The sequence below is a fragment of the Manihot esculenta genome, chromosome 4 (assembly GCF_001659605.2).
Source record: "Manihot esculenta cultivar AM560-2 chromosome 4, M.esculenta_v8, whole genome shotgun sequence".
NCBI classification, from domain to species: domain Eukaryota; kingdom Viridiplantae; phylum Streptophyta; class Magnoliopsida; order Malpighiales; family Euphorbiaceae; genus Manihot; species Manihot esculenta.
The window spans coordinates 29,983,381-29,996,491 of NC_035164.2; the positions used below are offsets into that span (position 1 = coordinate 29,983,381).

At 28.8% G+C, this 13,111-nt stretch overlaps 1 long non-coding RNA gene across 2 annotated transcripts; it reads right to left on the reverse strand.

Moving 5' to 3' along the window:
* Positions 1-7,647: 7,647 nt before the first annotated feature.
* On the reverse strand, positions 7,648-9,963 carry LOC110613229. Of its 2 annotated transcripts, XR_002487576.2 has the most exons (3): positions 8,574-9,963; positions 7,983-8,292; positions 7,648-7,900 (listed from the first exon to the last, which is right to left on the reverse strand). It is a non-coding gene; the product is annotated as an uncharacterized LOC110613229 (long non-coding RNA). The 2 variants fall into 2 exon arrangements; XR_002487575.2 differs by having other exon boundaries at positions 7,648-8,292.
* Positions 9,964-13,111: the final 3,148 nt, after the last annotated feature.

Genomic DNA, 13,111 nt, shown 5'->3' on the forward strand with positions numbered 1-13,111 from the left:
TAAAATTAAAAATATCGATTCGATTCGTTTTCTTTCAAAATAATTGGTTTTGTTTGTGCTCAAAGATATTGTTTTCTGCCAAAATGACCCTCTTATCAAATTACCAAACCAGTTTGCCTTTCATTAACTTAAATTTAGAAAAACAAAAATCAAATTCGCCAATCCGGATGAAATTGAATTTAAATTTTTTTAACAATCAAATTTAAATTTGCCAAAAAAAACAAATCCAGCAAGTTTAAACAATTGCAACAAAATTAAATACAATAATAAAAACTTGAACTATTATGACAGAGCGAATATGAAGCAGTTGCTATTAATTTTCAAACATAATCATTTTTTATATGGAGTTATTAGTTTTAAATTTATGGCAGATTTAAATCGGATTTAATTTTTCTGAGATATCCGATAGAGACCTATAATAATTTTTTGAAAAAAGAATTTTGAGACACACGATTTTTAAAAATGTGACGAGAGCTGTAAGTCTGTTACAAAGTTTGAGACGAAAATTTTACCGTTTAAAAGATCAATTTTACATTTTAATTATTTTTTAATTTTTTTTATAATTTTTCATATTAGAGTTTTATATTATAAAAAGGTTTTTTTTGGCTGTTTTGGAATATTTTTAATTTTTTAAAAATTTTAATAAAATTTTTCGATTTTTATTATCTTATTTTTATTATTTCATCTAAATCAAATATTATTAATTAAAACTATTAATGAACTAATTAGTCTTATATCCAAGGACGCACCCAAACATGGCCAAGGGAGTCATGAACTTTTTAAAAATTTAATAGAGTATTTATGTAATTTTTATTAATTAAGAAACATTATCATTCTATCTCTAAACTTTTAAAATAATTTATTAATTTATCCTATTAAAAAATTATTCAATTAAAATATTTTTATATTTTATAAAATAAATTTTTAGATCTATATAAATTCATTAACATGTATTAAATATTTATATTATTTAGTTCATATAATTTTAATTATATATATCATTATACATTTAAATATTTATACTATTTATTTTCTTTAATCAAAAATAAAATAAATTGACTAACGGTTATCTTAAAAAATAAACTAAATAATTTGATTTCATAAAATATATAAACCTTTTAATTGAGTAATTTTTATAAAAATAAAAATTAATAAAATTTCTAAAAATTTAAGAATCTAATAATAATTCTCTTGTTAATAAAGTCTCAAATACTAATACAATTTTAAAACAGCCATACTAATCTATATTCCTTTTCTTATTTTTTTATTTAAAAAATTTAGATTTAATTTTTGAGATTTTAACTTCATTACTTTTTTTTTAAATATTTATAAGGTAAATTATTCACTGATTATTTTTATTGAACACTTTGAAATTATAAAAATTATGATAATTAAATATAATAAAAAATATTAAATTCATCAAATATATTATTAATTGTGTTTTAAATTTACTAATTATATTTTAATTTTTTATGAATTGACAAAATTAAATAATAATAATTTTATCATTTTATATTTTAAATTTAAAAAATTTTAAACATAAATCAAAACATTCAAATCACATAATATGTTTTTAACAAATAATAGTTTAGACAATTTATATTAAAAAATTTAACTTTATATCTACGAAAATAGAGATAGTTATCAAATTTTTTAAAATTTAATTAGCATTATTATTAAATATAAGATATGCTAAATTGAATTCTCTAACAATAACTTTCTTATAAAGTCTCATTCTAGTTTTGATGAAGAGATATTTATAATATTTAAATTTTCTTTTTTCTTTAATGGAATCAAATATCATTTGATCATATTTTTGTTACGTTTTCTTATCTATAATATATCGATCTATTTTATGTGATTATTATATTATATTAATAATAAAATATTTTTAAAATTTTAAAAATTTATTAATAAATTAATTTATTAATTATAATTAAATATTTACTATTTAATTTTTATAATAAGAAATAATTTATTAATAATCGATTATTCAGTTTTAAAAAGTAAATTATTAAGAGCATTTTGAAAAATAAATTAAACACGTGACACTTTTCATTCTAAATGGAAAAATATATCAATTAAAATAAAAAAAAAATGCAATTCTCTTACTTTTTCAAACTATTATTTTCTTTTTAATTTTTCATATCTTTTTACTCTCATATTTATTTTTTCTAAAAGAAAAACTATTTATTACATTCATAAAATTCCATCAAACAAAACGAAATATTATTCCAAACAGAAATGATTATATCTGATAGATTTTCTAATTAAAATATGAGCGGTTAGAGTTAGAGTAACATTACGACGAACCTATCTAATAGAAATATCAGTTTTAGAGTTTAACAAATATTTATCATTATTCAAAATTAAACCCTGTATAGAATAATTTGACAAAGATTCTCTTTATTTACCGTCTCTCGAACATAAATCATTAAAATCTCCCGAACAAAACCACGTAAAAGAGTTTCTATGAGATAAAACTCGAATAAGATTTCAAAACTGCCGTCGTCGTTGCGATTACGAAAACCCATAATAACTATTAAACCTCTATTGAATATTACCTTTCGAAATAACCAAATCAATAAAATTTGAAAAAAAGCAAACTACAGAAACAGAACCATGATTCCTCTCAATTATTGTCTATTGATTGAGAAGCAACCATCAAAATGTAAAAAATTACGAAAAAATTCTATACGAGAACTAAGAGTTTTTATTACCATAAAAAATAAAATGTCCGACTTGTAATTAGAAACCAAATCTTTCAATGCAACAACTGTTCGAGAATTGCCAAAATTGATTGGATTGCATGTGAGAAATGTCCCACTATAAAGAAATCATAAGTGACGATCAGAATATTTTTGGAGCTCTTAATAGGGACAACATCTTTTTCATCAATAATCAATTGACGCAAATAATCTTTCATGGGAATGAGAAAGAAAAAATTAAATTTAAAGAAGAAGAAAAGGCGAGAGTATCAAGCCATAAATGAACTACAGAAAAAAACTTGCGTCGAAAGTTGAAAAGTTACTCTCATATTTATGAAACTCACATTTCTTTTTTTTTTTTCTTTCATTTCTTACCAATTTTTTTAAAAATTTTTCTCTTCCAATTTATTTCAACAAAGTTTATAGCCAAACTCAATTTTATAAAATAAATTAAGGAAATTAATGGTCTTAATCAAAGGCTAATTGAATTGAAGAAATTGTTTTTTAGTTTACTTGATTGTGAAGTTGGTGTTTTGAATAGCTATTACAACTGCAAGTGTTGACAAAATATCTTTAAGCAGGAAAAATTGTAAAAAACTTCATTTCAAAATTCAATGAGAGTTTAATTGTTTTATTTCAAAAAAAAAAAAAGAGAGTTTAATTGTTGAATGACTGTTTATTTACATATTTTAATAATAAATATGTTTCCAATGGCATTGATGATGTAAATTTTCAAAACAAATTAATGAGAGACAATTGTAAGTCTGTTAGAATATCTCTTAATATTTAATAAAAAATAATATATTTAAATGGTATATAATTAAAAAATTAATAAAAAAATATATTTTTTAATATATATAAAAAATTAAAATTAATAAAAATTATAAAATAGGATGATATTAAATAGAAAAAATATTTTAATTTATTTTTTTTAATCAAGTATAATAAAACATTTTTTCTAACTCAATTTTGGCTCGGTCTCTAAATACAACCATACATTTCCTTCATTTCATAAAGATGAATTTGTTTTTTTACATACTTTCCATTGGTCTATGCCTATTTTTCTAAACATAATCTATTTATTAATTTCCTTAAAATATATTGAGAAAATAAAATTTATTAAGGAATTTTACATTTTATAGAGCTCTGACCATAATATTATTTTCTCTCTTGCCGCCTGAGAAGGTGTACTCTTGGCGAGAAGGAGAGTGATGGTCACCATTCATGGCATGCATGCCTGGTATGGTACACGAACCCTCTACAAAATGAAACTCTCTTCAAACAACTGCAAGAGAAGACAGCAGGATTTAAGGGCTCTTTCTTTGAAGAACACCTGCTCAAAACTAAATAAAAACTAACTAAAGATCTACAGCCCCTAATCTGAAGGTGGGGAGAGACTTAGAAAGGGCAAAGAAAGCCGGTAGAATTAGACAAGAAAGAAGCCTAGCCTCAAGAAAAAAAGCCGAATACGGGAAATTTTCTCTCTGAAAATAACTAGAGAGAACTTATTAGACTTGCGCTGAGATTTGGCGACTTCTGAAATGGCCGATGACGACTTATTTGAAGGCGATAAAAGTTTATTCGGTTGAATGGTATATGGTTAGAGCTATATTAGGTTTAGAGTTTTTTGGTCGTATCTTTAGGCCTTGAGCTTTGGTAAGCATACCTATTGTTTTCCCTCTGAGGTATATGAGCCCTAGGCACACTTTCAATAATATAATTCTTTATCTTTGAAAAGTCATTTTTAAATTAATATTTTTATAGGTAAATTTGCTAGAATGATTGGCTCATCAAATAGTTATATAAAAGAATAAAATAAATACTTTCTAAAATATTTTATTTTTTAATTGATCAATTCAGTGCAAAAAACATAATTCTTATAATTATTAAAAAAAAAGGAAGGTTTGAAGAAATTCGTGGTTTCAAATTAACATGTTAGTTGTTTTTAATGTTTATTTTATTTTTAATAAAAAATCGAATAATCAAATCAATTCAAACGGATTAATTTCAAACTAATAATAGAAGTTATTAGGTTGAAATCTCAATTCAAGTTCGGAACATTTCAAGTCAAATGAAACAATTTAAAAATTTTTCCCCAATTGCAAATTAGTCAAAATATGTCACCTCAAATTTATTCATGTTGTATTAATTACTCATTTCATCTACTTTTATATCTTATTTTTTTAAAATTATTTTATTTAAAAGATTAATTTATAAAAATAATATTTAAAATTTAATAATATTCACAATTTATTCTCTAACATTTTAATGAAAAATATTTTAATTTTTAATTTTGTTAAATTCATCGTTAAATCATAAAAATTTAATCTTGCAAATTTTACTTTTTATAATTGTAACAATTTAATCTTTTAATTTGAATAAATTTTTTTAATTAACAGTTGATAATAATAAATTTAATAAAAAAGCTATTTTTTTTTTTTTGAAAAGGAGGGATAGAGCCCTTTAATTTATTATACGATCATGAAAAATATTCATACAGTCAGCATCCAAGAGGAGCTTAATACTAGATGAAGGCAAATCAATAAAAAAGCTATTTTATTAATAAAATAAAAATTTATGGATTAAATTATTTATTATTAAAAAATAGAGAATAAATTATAAATTTTACTAAATTTCAGAAATAATATTGATACCCAACTCCCATTTTTTGGGTAGTTCATGTCCATGTCTAGTCATACCTAACCTTCCTCACTTGTCCTATTCCCAGTTTGTCCATTTTCTATTAAAAGTACACATTTATTATAGATCTGGTTTTTTTAAAAAATATAATTATTAAATTAAATATTTATATTAAAATTAATTAAAAGATATAAATATTTAATTCAATAATTACTAAATTTATTTTTAATATAAAATTCTGTTTATACGCATCTTATCAAAAATCCAAAACACATCATCATTGCAATAGCAATGATGACCGATGGATTTCTTCACCCCCGAACCAAGGGCTTAACCACCGCTAAAAGCCCATAACATAGAGGCCCACGTATCTGATATACCCAATAAGTCTGGTTCATTCAACCTTCAAGACCGGGCTCGGCCCAGCTTCTTCATTCATAACGGCCCAGCCCACACGAAGCAGGCTCTTTCCTCTCAGGCTTAGCGTCCGGCCCGACTCTCGGCCCAACCCAGGATCCAGAATAATATTCACCAGACAGCCTGGCAGATCCGCTTAAACGTACGCACGAGAAGAATCAGAGGCCATTACACATGGAGCAGGCGGCTGATACCCTAGTACCTCCGAATCCGCATGGCAGAGACGCGTGGCCCAATCCTGGAGAGGCCTTTACATGTCACCAGCAAGCAAGACAATGTATAAAAGAGGAGTCCCCTCCTCAGAAAACTTAAACCTTATTCTGTAAGACACAAACTCTTGTAAAACTCTATTCTATTGGATCTCAGATCATCAAGCAATATTCAATTATTACACAAAATTATGCATGATGTGGTGTTAATTTATTTCAAATATTAAAGATATTTTGTTATAATTTTATTTGACTTTATCATTTTTTTAAATTTTATCTATTAATGTTTTAGTTTGATTATTCTCTTTTTCTGTTTTAAATTTTAATTATTTATTTAATAGAGTTTATTAGGCAAAATAAAAATAGAAAAAGAATTGAAGTGTTTTGGACCACTTGATTCACTTTATATTTTAAACTTTTAATTTTAAAAAATTAAACTAAAATTTTAAAATTTATCACAATTTTATTAAAGAGGTCAAATTAATTTTAATTAAATTATGATATCATTATCTATTATCTTATTTAGTATTTTTATTATTTTTAATTTATTAAATATAATAATCCAAACTTTTTTTGGCATTCAAATTTACATCTCAACTTTTTTGGTTTATTGTGCAATATAATTAAAATTAATTTAAACTTTGGTCGGTAATACCAAATTTTTGTCAAAATTAATTTAAACTTATGATTAAAATTATGATAAATTTTAAAGCTTTGATTTAATAATATAAAATTAAAAATCTAAGAGCTAAGATATAAATTGTGAATGCACAAAAATATTTGAATTAATAGGTTTATATTTTCTATTATATTAGTTAAATTTTTTTAAAATTTTCATTTATATCCATATATTATTTAAAACTTTTATTAAAAATATAACTTTGACCCATCCAGCTTTATATTTTCCATTATATTAGTTATAAATATATATTTAACGTTGTTATGAGCATTGAAATTCTTCAAATTTCTGTATTATTATATTTCACTATAATTCTTTTAAATTTAATTTTCAGATGACTATTGAAATTTTTATACTTTTTGTAAATATTATAGTTGTAATTTTTAGGAACACTCTAAATTTACTTAAATATTCTTATCATGGATAATATTTTTATTATTTAAATTAATAAAAAATTAAATTTTAGAATAAATATAAATACTAAAAAATCAAAATTAAAAGATAATTATCAAATAATTTTGGTAAGAATTATTAAATATTAAAATTAAAATATAATATTATTTGAATATTATATAATTAAAAAATGAGATAAAAAATATATGATATTAAAATATAAAACAATTTATAAAAAATCAAATATTAAAATTTATTATTAATTCAAATATTAGAAATTTTTTAATAGATTTAAATTTAATCAAATGGTAGTATTAAAATATTAGATAAATATATATTTAAATATTAAAATAAATTAATTCATATAATATTATTAACATTAATATTAAAATAAATAATATAATTATGTGTAACAATTAACAATATGATTTACTTTTTACATAAATATAATAAAATTTGATATTTAATTAATATAATAATTAATTAATTCTTAAAACTCATATACTATAAGTTTTTATATTAATGAAACAATTTACTTAATTATCATTAATATTTTGCATTTTACTTAAATGGAAGTTGCGAGCTTCCAAAGATGACGAAATTTTGAGTTTGAACATGCAGATTATTAAAATAATTTAAAAAAAAAAAAAAAAAAAAAAAACGATAGACATGCCAGAAGTAAAGGTAGAAACAATAGATATGTGCTTTCAATTTGAATTTTAAACTGTGATAAATTATAGAAGAACCTCAATGGCCTTTCCTTTCTAAGTGAAGCACCATGGCTGAAGATCACATGCACAATATCTTTCATTCTATCTTGCCGTGTTGCCAAAGTTCAATAACAGTCATCCCTCCTGCATGAGCAAAACACTTTAAACGTAAATTGATAACCATCTCACCTCCATGTATATAAACACTGAGCTTTTCAAATTCAACCTCTCTACTAGAAGTTGGAGAACCAGAATGGATTCACAGGCCAACTCATCACCGCGCCTTCTTGCATCGCTGCTGCTGCTGCTGACAGTATTTTTGGCAGTACAGGTTCATGGTAGTAATGATTCGCTGGGAATATGCTTGGGAGATTGTGGGCAAAATGTTATCATGTGTGGCATCAAATGTGCAATATCAGATTTGCCGAACCTGTTAAAGTGCGTTGAGGCATGCGGTAGCAACAACTTTGGGTGCATGGGCAAATGCACTGGAGTCCGCATCCAGGATCCATCACTGCCTCCACCACCTCCATTGCCTGTGAAGTAATAAGTCCAAGTAAATACACAGTGTAAGCTGGCAGTCATAACATTTTGGTGCCTATACTAAATAAAGGATGGCATGTTAGTCCTGCTCTGGGTACATCCTAAAACAGTGGTTAAATGTTTGAATGCTATTACTTGCATGTAATGAAAGATCACAATAAATAAAATTCATGTAAACAAGACAATTTGTAGTGGATACAGCCAGATTTTTATTCAAGAGATATGGTATAGCATAGAAGCGGCGTCTGAATAGGTGATGTTCAGGCGTAAATACCCATTATCATTAGTAATTGATTGCAGCATGCTGTCTAGGTTAATTGCCATGGCTTCTCTTTCCGCCTCAATATCCAATTGAGAAAACTGATGTCAAAGAACGTCTAGCACATCTTATATTCTCCTGTCTTTGAGGGCCGGCAGAACCATAGTATCAATGTTAAAGCACATCCACAATCTCTGAGGCAGTATGTGTACTGTGCTCATTCTCCTCTATTGTTTAGCTTACTCAGCTGCCTTCCCTGTAAAGTACAGAATTGATAAAATTCCAAAGTTTAAAAGAAAAATATACATATTTCATGAGACTAAAAACAATAAACAGAATGAATTGCAGCAATAGAGGAGAAGAAGCCTTACTAAATACAGGACTTCCTTTCAAAAAAAAAAAAATAATGGACTTCAATCTTTTTTTGAGAAGTGGGTAGGCATCATTATTTTATTAATTCTAGTAAAGCCATGACTTTCAAAAACATGAGAACAATATTCATAAACATCTAAACCAGCTAGCCATGTCAAGACACCAAAGACAACATATATAGACAGAATCAGCCTTTGCCTATGCAGATATTTTTGAAAATGGCATCATATTTTTGCATGCATCAAAGACTTAATTATGTATCAACAACTATACAATAAAAAGGGAAAATGGGTGGAAGGAAATGCGCATTCCAGATGTAGAAGGAAATGTGCAGTCCAGATGTAGCTCAAAAAACAACTAACCACAGAGAAATACTTGTCTGGACCCAGTCCACCATGGACTAAGGCACTTCCAAGACACAAACAAGTGGGTCCCATCTACTTTTTTTTTTTTCATGAAGGAACCCATGTGTTTGTGACTTGGAGATGCTTTGGTCCATGGTGAAAAGAGTCCACCTAAGAATTTCCCCTAACTACATAACATTGGGCAAAGATGGACAACTTCTAGAGAAGGTGAATACAAAGATAGGAAACCCATCCATCATACTTCCTTTCCTCACATTGATTTTCCAGACGAGTAACAATCCCTACCACAATAGAAAGTAGGCATCTGACTATGTCTGGTCGAATCACGGCCGTTCAATTCAAGTAAAAGAAACATTAAAAACTTTCAACAAGCAAGAGCATTGGCACAATTATGAATTAACAACAAACATTCAAGTCTACACTTCAATAACTTGTGAGCGTGCAAACTCATGCGAATGTGTTGCAGTGGCTATATGAGTGTGGAGTCCAGATGTAGCTCAAATAATACTCGAACAAATATTATTGGGCAACGATGGTCACCTCAAAAGAGAATTGATAAACAGAAAGATGGGAAACCCATCCATCACATTTCCATCCCTCTCTTTAATTTCCCAGACAAGTAACAATCCCTACCACAATAGCAAACACTAGGCATCTCACTATGTCTGGTTCAAACCGAAAAAACCGACCGAACCGAATCGATTTAAAATTTTGATTCGGTTTTTTATATATTTCAGTTCGGTTTTTAATTTTAGAAATTTCGATTATTTCGGTTTGGATCAGAAAAAAATTGAAAAAACCGAACCGATTAGTGATAATAATATGTTTTTTCAATAATATAGAGAAATTAAATCATATTAAGATTAAAATATTTTAATTAAATTTATAAATACTAAAAATAAAGTGTAAAAAATAAAAAATATTAAAAATCGAAACCGATCAAACCGAACCGAATCGAACCGAATCAGACCGGTTCGGTTCGATTCGGTTTCTGACCAAAATCGGTTCGGTTCGATTTTCATAAACACTAAAATTTTAGTTTTCATTTTATTCGGTTCAGTTCGGTTTTGATTCGGTTTTTTATATATTTCAGTTCGGTTTTTAATTTTAGAAATTTCGATTATTTCGGTTTGGATCAGAAAAAAATTGAAAAAACCGAACCGATTAGTGATAATAATATGTTTTTTCAATAATATAGAGAAATTAAATCATATTAAGATTAAAATATTTTAATTAAATTTATAAATACTAAAAATAAAGTGTAAAAAATAAAAAATATTAAAAATCGAAACCGATCAAACCGAACCGAATCGAACCGAATCAGACCGGTTCGGTTCGATTCGGTTTCTGACCAAAATCGGTTCGGTTCGATTTTCATAAACACTAAAATTTTAGTTTTCATTTTATTCGGTTCAGTTCGGTTTTAAACTGAACCGACCGAATGCTCACCCCTAATGATAACCAGACATTGCATCTAAAGACGACATGTAATCAAAATCAGCCGTGGAGTCGACCATTTTATTAATATTAGGGAGGGGGTAACAATCTTTGGGACATGCTTGATTGAGGTCTGTAAAATCTATACACATCCTATATTTGCCATTTGTTTTTTTGACTAATACAGGATTTGCTAGTCACTGCAGGTACATAACCTCCCTAATAAATCCTGCCTTCTCCAGCTTTTGTACCTCCTTCCTGGTGGCCTGTTGCTTCTCCCTTCCTACCATTCTCTTCTTCTGCTTCACCGGCATAGCTTCTGGGAGGACATTCAGCTTGTGTGTCATCACTTCAGGGTCAATCCCGGACATGTCAGAAGGCTTCTAGGCGAAGCTTGACGCGTGACCTCGGATTAGGGCCATGACTTCCATTTTCTGCTCTTCAGTGAGGCCGACTGTAACGACCAGGAAATCGGACCGCTACCGGCGCTAGGATCCAGATCGGCTTAAGGCCGCCGAGACCCGTAGCAAGCCAAACATTCATCCTGAATACCTGTTTAATCCCATACATGATCAACAATTTCATAAAAATTTGAAATTTTCTCATTTAATCATTCATTCTTTCATTCTTTCATTCTTTCTTAACCTGTGCATGCACAAACCATAACATAAAACCTCTCACTGGAGTCCTCATCAAATACTCCAATGGGGTAACATAACATGCATTAAGCTTGTTTTACAATAATCATCATTAAACATTTAAGATCATGTACTAGAGAGGGATTAACAACATACTATGGTCAAGCACAACTCTAAACTTCCATAAGCATCAATACATTACATTTCTATACTATACTTTTTACATTACATCATATTCATGTCCACTTCTAGCTATACATAACATAAGACTTCTTTTACTCTCGACGAACTCCTGGTCTATCCTGTACCTGCAGACCTGGGGGTTAAGGGAGAGGGGTGAGCTACTAGAGCCCAGTGAGCAGAATAATGGAACATTATAATTAAAACACATGGTAACATAGAATGCATCACATCACAGCTAGTCACATCAAGGATGAATTTGTCACCAATAGTCCTCCACACATTCCAATAGTGCCAGGGGCGTAGAATGGGTCTCGACCTGGTCTTTCTCTTATCATAACATGCATAACATAACATTCTAATAATGCTAGGGGCGTAGAATGGGCCTCGACCTGGTCTTTCTCTTACTATAGTGCCAGGGGCGTAGAATGGGCCTCGACCTGGACTTCCATACCATACCATATCACATCATGTCATACCATACGAGGATTAGAGGATCATTCAACATTCATCCACATCATCAACATAATATGCAATACAACATATTCGTGAATTCTAATGCAAACATCCTATTATATCTCATGGCATTCATGATGCGTGAATCATGCTAAAACTGATTTATTTATTTTAAAGCATAAGGAGTTATTCCACTCACCTCTAGCTGAAGCTCTAATGACTCTGAAGCAGCTATCTCACTGCTGAGGTCCTCGGTTCATCGGGTCCGAACCTACACAGGTGAACTCAAATGAGGAACCTAACATACAAAAACATGACTCTAAAATACTCCCCAAAACCCCCCTAAAACACCTTAAAACAATCATAGAAAACATGTAAAGGAGCGCTAAACAGAGCACTTTCGGTGGCAGGTTCGGCGGCCAAAAGGCCCTCCAGAGCTGAAAGTCATGCACCTTCGGCGGCCGAAGGTTCCCTCCAGAGACGAAACTCATGCATGTTCGGCGGCACCTTCGGTGGCCGAAAGTCCCTTCCAGAGCCGAAAGTCTACTTTCGGGGGTAGGGTTCGGCAGCCGATACATGCTACTACAGGCAGGTTCGGCGGCCGAAAGTCCCTTCGGCTGCCGAACCTGAGTTCTTCCCAAAGGGCAGAAACTCAGCCTTTTCATGCATAAAAGCCTCCCAACACATTCAATCATGCATTTTCCTATTCTACAACATGCATACTCAAGCATACAAGTTCCTAGGGGATTCAAACTATCCTAAACCCCAACTACAACACATCAAACATGCATATCCAACATACATTGCTCATAAACACACATTTAACCAAAAACTCAACAAAAACCTACACATACATTTCTACCCCAAGAAACTTCATAAAACTTACTTAAAACATGAAGGGAACTATGGATCTACTCTTACCTCTTGATGAACGAGAGGAGAGGTGATCCAACTTGGAGATGGGAGAGATCCATTCCTTGGTCTCCAAGTTTCCAAAACTTGCTCTTTTGTTCAAATATCTTCAAATCAACATAAAGCTTGTTAAAACATGAAAGATCGAAAGGAAAAACATTGAAAACAACCATAGGAGAGCATGAACTCACCG